Below are 9,857 nucleotides of genomic sequence, written 5' to 3'. Positions count from 1 at the left end.
AAAACATTGCTCAGCTGCCTCGAACAGTGGGATTTTACCAAGCCGAATGGTTTCAGGTACGAGGTACATTCAAGAATTACCTCTGTGAACCTACCGACGAATGATTACAAACCGGAAAAGAATTAAGGCTCAAATACAGGGAGAGAAACTAATTGTTACTTCTCTTAACTACTATTGTTGTAATTGTTCGGCGACGGACAAAAGGAAGGTCTTGTTCTATCATCAGTATTGCAAAATTATGTGCCACAGTACTTAAAAAAACGTAAATAAATAAACGTGTGTATGCAAAGAAACTTACCTTCTTTTTGATTGCTTGTCCTATCTTCTTCCACACATTATCCTTTTGCCACTACATTTCTGAAACCTGTATTCTTATTATCATACAATGTAGAGTATTTGCTCTAATACTCTAGTAACTGATAGTCGTCGTCATCGTGGAAACGTGTCTTCGGCACTGCGCGTCGCAGCTTACTGCAGTTGTCACAGACGCGGCTCGACTGCCAGACTCATTCTGCAGCGGCCGAGAAGTGGTAGTGGCGATGACGTAACGACCGTTGACTGCCGAGCAGTTACAGTGGCATTGCGTCCGTTGCATTCCCGAAGAACAGCAGTTAACTGCCTGCAGTCACTGCCGGCAGTCGCAGCGAAATAGTACCGGCAGCCAACGGTCGTGATGTTATCGTTAATGCCGCGTCTCGGCCGCTGCAGAAGCTGTCTGGCAGTCGGGCAGCGTCTGTGACAACTGCAATAAGCTGCGACGCGCGATGTTGAAGAAAGGCTTTCACGATGATGACAACGAACAGTTAGTTTAGTATGTGAGCAGATACTCTACATTTCATGACCATAAACATACAGATTTCAGAAATGTGGTGGCATAGGATAAGTTGTGGGAAAAGATAGGAGAAGCAGTGAAAAAAGATGGAAAGTCTTTTCTCATATACGCATTTATTTATTTATGTGTTTTTCCTACTGTGACACGTAATTTTACAAAACTGAAACTACAATAATAAGTTCATTCCTTCTGTTGCCAAATCCCTACAAGATGCGAAAATATTTTGTTGACACCGACTTACATAGGGAGGAACGATCACGAAGATAAAATAAGGAAAATCAGAGCTCGTACGGAAAGATAAAGGTGTTAATTCTTTCCGCGCGCTGTCCAAGATTGGAATAATAGAGAATTGTGAAGGTGGTTCGATGAACCACCTGCCAGGCACTTAAATGTGATTTGCAGAGTACCCATGTAGTTGTGGATGTAGATGTAGTTACGAGTAGTAAAAATAAGTTATTTCTTTTATATGAGACTTAGTTATTTTTCCAGTTGTAATCATTGTTTGTAAGTTCACAGAAGTAACTTTTTGATGCATTTCCAGGTGACAGTCTATACGGGCCATGCACTGGGAGTACAAGGCCCACGTTAATCGCCACTTTGCGTTTTTGAATAATTAATTAGGGCAGTAATCACAAGTAACAGCATTGATGTGAGCAAATTTCCAAAAAAATGGTTCAAATGGCTCTGAGCACTATGGGACTTAACATCTATGGTCATCAGTCCCCTATAACTTAGAACTACTTAAACCTAACTAACCTAAGGACATCACACAACACCCAGCCATCACGAGGCAGAAAAAATCCCTGACCCCGCCGGGAATCGAACTCGGGAACCCGGACGCTGGATGCGAGAACGCTACCGCACGACCACGAGCTGCGGGAAGCAAATTTGCAGTTCATCGCACTATGCTAACAGAGGTGGCTAAGGTATGAGCAATGAGAATGTACTGGATTGCGTTAAGTGCAAATAATTTTTGCGGGCAGAGTTTTTTGGTGGAATTGTACTCAGGGAGCCAGTGGTGTGAAGCGAATTTTACAGCCTGTAGCACTACAGGTGGTGGTGGCCCCTCCAGGCCGGTCTCCAGCGGCAGGGTCTGATTAGCTCGACGGGCAGGCGGCGTTTCCGGCAGAACACTGCAGGCAAGCAGAATGTCTCCCCAAAGTGAATAATGCAGGGAGACGCTGTTTCCTCCTCCGACATGTCACCCTGGGCTTACAAAAGCGTCGCGGGCGACATTGCCAGCAAGGAATGTACCTCCGCAAATCCGTAACTCCATATTTCCTGAGCGTGGGGCAGAGGAGCGGAATGTGTCAAAAATGGTTCAAATGGCTCTGAGCACTATGGGACTTAACATCTGAGGTCATCAGTCCCCTAGAACTTAGAACTACTTAAACCTAACTAACCTAAGGACATCACACACATCCATGCCCGAGGCAGGATTCGAACCTGCGACCGTAGCGGTCGTGCAGTTCCAGACTGAAGCGTCTAGAACCGCTCGGCTACACCGGCCGGCCGGAATGTGTCCATTTAGGGGCTGTTGCCAAGGAATCGTCTGGAAAGTTTTTCGGACGAGCTGCTACTCCCACCGGCGCACTGCGATTGGCCAGATCGATGTGACATAAGCAGTTTTTCCTGCATACTCACAGTCGAGTGGGAGTAGCAGTCATTGGTTAAAAGTTTTTTTTTAAATGTTGCTATTGAACAGCGACAGCAGTGGAGCGGCAAGCCGGACTAGATTTTTGTAGAAATGAGACGCGTTTCAGCGTTCTTCCGATGAGGGAGCATTACCCTGTACCGCGCAATACGAAGTAATTGCGGAGTAGTTGCATACTTTATCTGGAACTTTGGATAAACTCGCGGAACTGTATCACGTACGTGCGCCGTTGTGGCTGTGGCCACATAATTGATCGGCATAATAGCACGATGAGAACAGCCGGATGTGGACCTGGTCATGGAGCAGAAGAACAAAATCGGTAATATATTCGTCTCCAGCCGTAGCACGATCAGCCTTGCAGTTCATAGATATTAGATGGGTTGCCATTGAACCATTGAGCATTGCAGCACATTCTCGCATTATTTCTGTGATTAGATACTGATGGAAAAACGTGATCTAGATTCTTCTGCTCTCATTCAGTTAAGGTGAAGTTCCTACCCTCATTGCTCGGTTATATGGTTGTATATTCATTTTATATCTCTTCCTCTTTATTAAGATATTAATCTGTCCACAATCAAGCAGCATCACCTTATTAATACAATTTATGAGTACATGTAAATTTTCAAATGGAATAAATCTGATTATCTTTTCTGATATTTCAGACTACATGTACACCTACCCTACAACGTAGTCCAAAAATTTGGATGGGGTTAACTTGATGTTAATAATTTACGTACATCATTACTTACTATGAGGCAAGCGACCTCACCGAATCCTATTCTTCAGCAGAGGCCTGGATTGCATAGTCAGATGTCATAAAGCACATAAGAATGGCATTGGGAAAGTTTGTAATAGAATTCCGAGTTCAGTAAATAGTTCATTTGCATTTCGCCTCACGATGACAAAGGAAACTCGGTGGTCGCTTCCCAGCACCTCATATCTGAAACCCTTCCGCTCGGTAGAATCCTCCTGTTCGAGGCAATGTGGTAATGTTTTGTAGTACTCTCACGTAATGGTAGAGTTTACAAAAAAGTCGCCCTCCCTGAGCAGATTGTGTGGCATATGATATAGGTGGTGATCTTGACAAGACAGCTTCCCTGACTCGCGGCACCAATGTACACTTGGTTGAGCTGTTCCAGTGTCATGATCGATCACACCTTGATGGAGCTGTGAGGCGAATCAGTGTGGGGTTAGGGATGGCTCTGAGAGCAGCCAACTTCGCTCATTTTTCTCTGATGCCCGTTGGGACTATCAACAGATGGGGTTTCACTAGGCATGGCCTACACCTTAACAGGACTGGGAAGGGAAGATTGCTACAGCTGATTCATGAAAGTATAGGGGGTGGATCTCGGGCCACACATGGTCAATCATCTGTTGTCATGGGTAGGAAAGTAAGTCTTTTTTAGGATAAATCTAGACAACGTGTTTCCCTTCCTAAGGAGTATCTCCTGCAATTTCAAAAGAAACTGCTGAAACAATCACTCACAAGACAGATTTTAACACTCCAAATGTCACACAATCCAGATGTCACAAAGACAAACAAACCATTGCAAAGAGTAACATGAGGCATTTCAAAGACTTAACAACCCTCCATCAGAACATGCAATCAATAAAAAATAAAGTACATTTATTAGAAGTTGAGCTCCAATGTTTGAACTGCACAGTAGTTTGTGTTACTGAGTACTGGTGTAGAGATGCAGAAATCCAGCATGTAGTATTATCATTGTATGAAAGGGCAAACTCTTACTGCAGAACTGCTTCAAGGGGTGGAGGATCATGCATTTATATCAGAAAAAAAACACAGTTCAAATCAAGACACTACCTCAGTACAGTAAGTGAAGACAAACACTTTTAAATATCAGCTATTGAATTAACAGGGCTTGATATCACCAAGAAATTAATCATTTTGTGTCTGTATAGATCTTCCAGTGGTAGTGTGGACACTTTTTTCAGTATACTAACAGAAGTTCTAGATAAAGACTCAAATACAAAGATCAACATAACTCTGTGTGGGGACATTAACATCAACACTAATATCATAAATGAATCCAGCGGCACCCTCATAAATATCTTTCAAAGTTTTGACATGTTCGTATTGGTCAACAGTGCAACAAGGGTTACTACAATGACTGCATCAGTAATTGACTATGTGACCACAAATATGGGCAGGTAAAAATGCGATGTAGCTGTAAAAGCTCTCGGACTATCAGACCATCTCGGTCAAATAACAGTAAAATCAGGCATCGAATCGTTCCCTAAACTACAAGCCTACAAACGACATCTATCAGAAATCAAAATAAAAGATTTTTCAAAAGAACTAGCAAAACAAAGCTGGAATGAAGCTTTAAGGAAACCAATGTGAATATGAAATTATATAAATTCTCCATGTTATTTAAATTTAACTTTGAAAATGGATTTCCAAAAGTATGCATGTCTGTAGCAACATCTCACAAAAACCGATGGATAACAGCAAGTATTAAGAAGTCCTCCCGAACACTTAAATACCTCAGTTCCACGAAAAAGAGTCGCAATGATCCACAATTCTTAAATTTCTATCATAGATACAAAATATCTATAGGAAGGTGCTGATTGCTGCAAAAAGTCGTTTAATGACAAAATAATATATAATGCAGAGAATAAAAGCAAAGCAGTCTGGGATGGTATAAAAAAGTAAAAAGGGAGAGGCAAACAAACGCAGAATAACATACTGCTAAGGGAGGGGGGATAAGGTAAGAAAAGATCCACAACACTTAGCAAACTATGTAAACGAGCATTTTTCAAGCATCGCAGAGAAGGTACAGCAAAAAATGCCCCAAAACAAATATAACTTCTGTAAATAATGTTGCACTGAATACAATGATGTTACTTCCAACCACAGAGAACGAAGTCAATGAAACTGTTAAAAAACTAAAAAACAAAATTAAGTAGGCTTAGATTAAGTGCGAATGTGTATACTGAAACTATGCATAGAGATTATACAAGGCCCCCTTAAGAAATATAATAAATGAATCCTTCACATCAGAGACATTTCCAGAGCGGTTAAAACAGGCAAAAGTTGTACCTTTGCTTAAGAAAGGTAATACAGAAGACATAGAATATTACTGGCCAATTTCCCTGCTGTCACCATTATCAAAAACGTTAGAGCAATTACGACAGACAGATTAATGAATTACCTGAATAAATACAACCCTTTAAGCGTATCACAGTTTGGTTAACACAGTGGCACAAATACGGAGTCAGCCATTGTAGAATTCACAAAAGTTGTACTTGATGCTCTTGACACAGATGAGTGTGTCACGGGCATATTTGTGGATCTTTCTAAGTTTTTTGATACAGTCGGCCACAAGATTCTATTAAATAAATTAGAAGCATTAGGAATAAGAGAGGTAGCTAATGACTGATTTGGATCATACCTAGCAGATAGGGTACAAAGATTAGAAATAACACATACTTCAAATAGTTCTAAACATTCAGGAAAACACTTATCAGAACCAAATTACATTAATATAGGAGTTCCGCAAGGTAGCATATTAGGACAAATACTATTCCTGATATACATCAATGACTTTTCCAGTAGTGTTACTCATGGTGAAAAAATCCTCTTCGCTGAAGACAGCAATATTATAGACACTGAGGAAACAAGAGAACTCCTTCCCGAGAAAGCAAATGAAACTCTCAAGGAAGTTTATGATTGGTCAATAAGTAATAAAGTGAAATTGAACATAAAGAAAACTAATGCCATGAATTTCAGTTTGAAGAGGAAAAATGACAATGATAAATGTAGATGGCACCTCTATAGACTGTGTAACAAATGCAAAATTTCTAAGAATCAATACTGATTCTCAGTTGAAGAGGCGTGAACACACAAAGGTACTTGCAAACAGAATGTCATCAGCATGTTATGCCCTTAGAATCCTATCATCAGTGTGTAACATGCAGTGTCTTTTTAGTTACATATTATTCATATGTACATTCAGTTCTTAGCTATGGAATTCTTTTTTGGGGAACAAATGCACAAAATATGAACACAATTTTCAAACTCCAGAAAAGATCTATTTGAATAATAACCAAAAACACAAGTCGAGCTCATTGTAAAGATCTATTCAGAACACGGGATTTTAACTGCTCCATGTGAATACATTTACCAGTCAGTTGTACACATCAAAAAGAGCATTGGTAATTACTGCACAAACAGCTCTGTCCATGACCATGCAACAAGAGATAGACGCAATTTACATTTACCAAGAAAAAATAAACATAAAACTCAAAACAGCATTTTCTACCAAGGAATAAAGCTGTACAATAAATTACCAAAAGAGATTAAAGAAATTGCCAAAATACACTTATTTCAAAAGGGAGCTAAAAAATACCTGTTATGCAATACATTTTATACATTGAACAGAGTAGGGGTTTAATAAAAAATGTTATACAGATAAATAATAATAATAATAATGATTATAAAATATCCAAAATTCCACATAACACCTTCACTTTGTTTCTTTCCTTTTTTTTCCTTTCTAGAAATACTTACCCACAAGCTGTGCATGGCACAATACTACCACCTCTTCCTCTTTCTGAGCTCAACATCTCACTCATTATGGAGGAATGCTGACTCAGTTTTTCAGGATATCAAATGGGAACTTGCGGTACAGAAAATGGGTCAGAGATCACCAGTGTGTGTGTGTGTGTGTGTGTGTGTAATCAGTGAAGTGATATGAAACAATGTGTGTATAATGTGTGCTGTGACTGATAGTGAGAGATGAGTGAACAGTGTGGCATTACATTATTTAATAAGTTATTTGCAAAATAAGTATTGTATACCAGGAGTAACTCTAACGATTGTCTCTAACTAGAAGTCTGTAAATGTATGTGTAAACGAATTAGCTTATTTTAAATTGGTCTAAACTTGTAAATACTTCGACATGTCCTATATCCTTCCAAAAAGATATCTACAGCTGAATAAAGCTACTGCTACTACTACTACTACTACTACTACTACTACTAGCAAAAAGCTGTAACGAGTTTATCACGTGTTATGTTGTAGATTCACATTTGCGTAAGAAAGAAAAAAAAGAGATACCTGAATACCTGACACGAAAGTCTTAAGGCATTTTCCGAAATTCGGCGCGCCCCTGACAATTTATAGTTCGAGGGAGATTTTGATTTGCTGGGCGTCCGAGCGAGAGAAAGACTTGAGAATATACTTTCGCAAGCACAATGCCTCCTCGCTAACTATAAAAAATGACATTTTGATTTCAGTCTACGGAAGCTCTTCATCTGCTCGAAATACGTCTTCATTCATAATCATTTTCCCCTTGCCAACTTATTAAATATGCCACTGACTCCTTTCTTCTCATATAACTGACATATATCACTATGAATTTCCAGTTCGCATGAACCAATGCCAAACGTAGTATGGAGAAGTAGCCTTTCCAAAAAATAGAACCACTTTTCCAGGACACCTTATCCTTATATGTTTCTCATCAATAGCAGTACCACAGTTAGGGAAACCACGAAGAGTGTAGAACTAAAAAAGTATTTTTGTTAGGTGGCCAGTGTAAGAAGAGGTGAAAAGACACCATAGATAGCTACTGGGAAACAGTTCGAAAATAACTGTAAAGATTTTCTGCAGCACCAAGTTCATCAAAAACATGAGCGTTTTTCATTAGATTAGGTCTTTTGAGAGATGTAGAAAGGGAGCGGCTCTCTTTTTGTAGTGTTGCGCTACAAGACTCTACAAATGTTGAAGGACCCCCATCTGATGAAGATGGAACAGGGCGGACACTTGACAAGCCATTGCTTTCTTGTCCTCTCATCATACACCTCCTGCCAACTCTTCCTTCTCAGTTCGCAGATCGAGGCCGACCGACTGGGATTCAGTCAACAAAAGGGACCAACAACGGTTGGAATTGCTGCAGCGTTTGGATGATGAGCAGGACCCCCAAGATGATGTGGGGCTATTCACGAGAGGCATCGCAGCGTCCATTAGGAAACTGCCATTTCACCTCATTAATAAAGCGAAGTAGACGTTTTAAGTTGTATTATGGTACTTGAATGTTCTTCAGAATCACCTTTTGTGCCATCAGCTGCCGCCATCAGTCTTTCCAGCTCTTCTTTCCTTCCACCTCCGCTCGAACAAACTTCACAACCGTTAGATGCTTCGTCGGTTGTAGACGATGGGTACACTTTCATCCCATTAATAAACGTCGAACCACAGGCAGGTGATGCTGCTACTACTTTTGAAACCAGTATAATGTTAACACAAACCAAAGATAATGCAAAAAATAAACAACAAACTGTACAAGCAGTGAGTCATTTCCATTCATAGAATTTTATCTTATCTCATAGAAATGCAAAATTAACCTATTTGAACATATGTTCATGAATAAGTATGTTTTTGTGCAGCTACTTACCGTAATGTCACTGCCATTATTTCATGAGCTTCTATTGGAACTTTCTGGCAGATTGAAACTGTGTGCCGGACCGAGACTCGAACTCGGGACCTTTGCTTTTCGTGGGCAAGTGCTCTACCAACTGAGCTACCCAAACACGACACACGTCCCGTCCTCACAGCTTAACTTCTGCCAGTACCTCGTCTCCTACATTTCAAATTTTACAGAAGCTATCCTGCGAAGGCCGGCCGGGGTGGCCGAGCGGTTCTAAGCGCTACAGTCTTTAACCGCGCGACCGCAGGTTCGAATCCTGCCTCGGGCATGGATGTGTGTGATGTCCTTAGGTTAGTTAGGTTTAAGTAGTTCTAAGTTCTAGGGGACTTATGACTTCAGAAGTTAAGTCCCATAGTGCTCAGAGCCATTTGAACCATTTTTCCTCCTGCGAACCTTGCAGAACTAGCACTCCTGAAAGAAAGGATGTTGTGGAGACATGGCTTAGCCCCAGCCTGGGGGATGTTTCCAGAATGAGATTTTCACTCTGCAGCGGAGTGTACGCTGATATGAAACTTCCTGGCAGATTAAAACTGTATGCCGGACCGAGACTCGAACTCGGGACCTTTGCTTTTCGTGGGCAAGTGCTCTACCAACTGAGCTACCCAAGCACGACTCACGTCCGGTCCTCACAGCTTTACTTCTGCCAGTACCTCGTCTCCTACCTTCCAAACTTTACAGAAGCTCTCCTGCGAACCTCCTTCGAGTCTCGGTCCGGCACACAGTTTTAATCTGCCAGGAAGTTTCATATCAGCGCACACTCCGCTGCAGAGTGAAAATCTCATTTCGGAAGCTTCTATTGGAGTTTGTACTGCACTGGTAAGTGTTCCTGCTATATCTTCTTTCACCGGGCTTAAAACAAATTCGAAGTGAAATGGATTAAGCGAAAAACCTCTCCTTATCGTTTCGCAAGTGGCTGGCTATTAAG

The 9,857-nt window shown here is 40.9% G+C and overlaps 1 non-coding gene across 1 annotated transcript; it reads right to left on the bottom strand.

Moving 5' to 3' along the window:
* Positions 1-9,466: 9,466 nt before the first annotated feature.
* Positions 9,467-9,541, bottom strand: Trnar-acg (transfer RNA arginine (anticodon ACG)). Its single transcript has one exon. It is a non-coding gene; the product is annotated as a tRNA-Arg (tRNA).
* Between the last annotated feature and the right edge of the window lie 316 nt (positions 9,542-9,857).

The sequence above is a fragment of the Schistocerca cancellata genome, chromosome 4 (assembly GCF_023864275.1).
Source record: "Schistocerca cancellata isolate TAMUIC-IGC-003103 chromosome 4, iqSchCanc2.1, whole genome shotgun sequence".
In the NCBI taxonomy this organism is placed as follows: Eukaryota; Metazoa; Arthropoda; class Insecta; order Orthoptera; family Acrididae; genus Schistocerca; species Schistocerca cancellata.
This window is presented reverse-complemented; position numbering and strand designations above follow the sequence as displayed.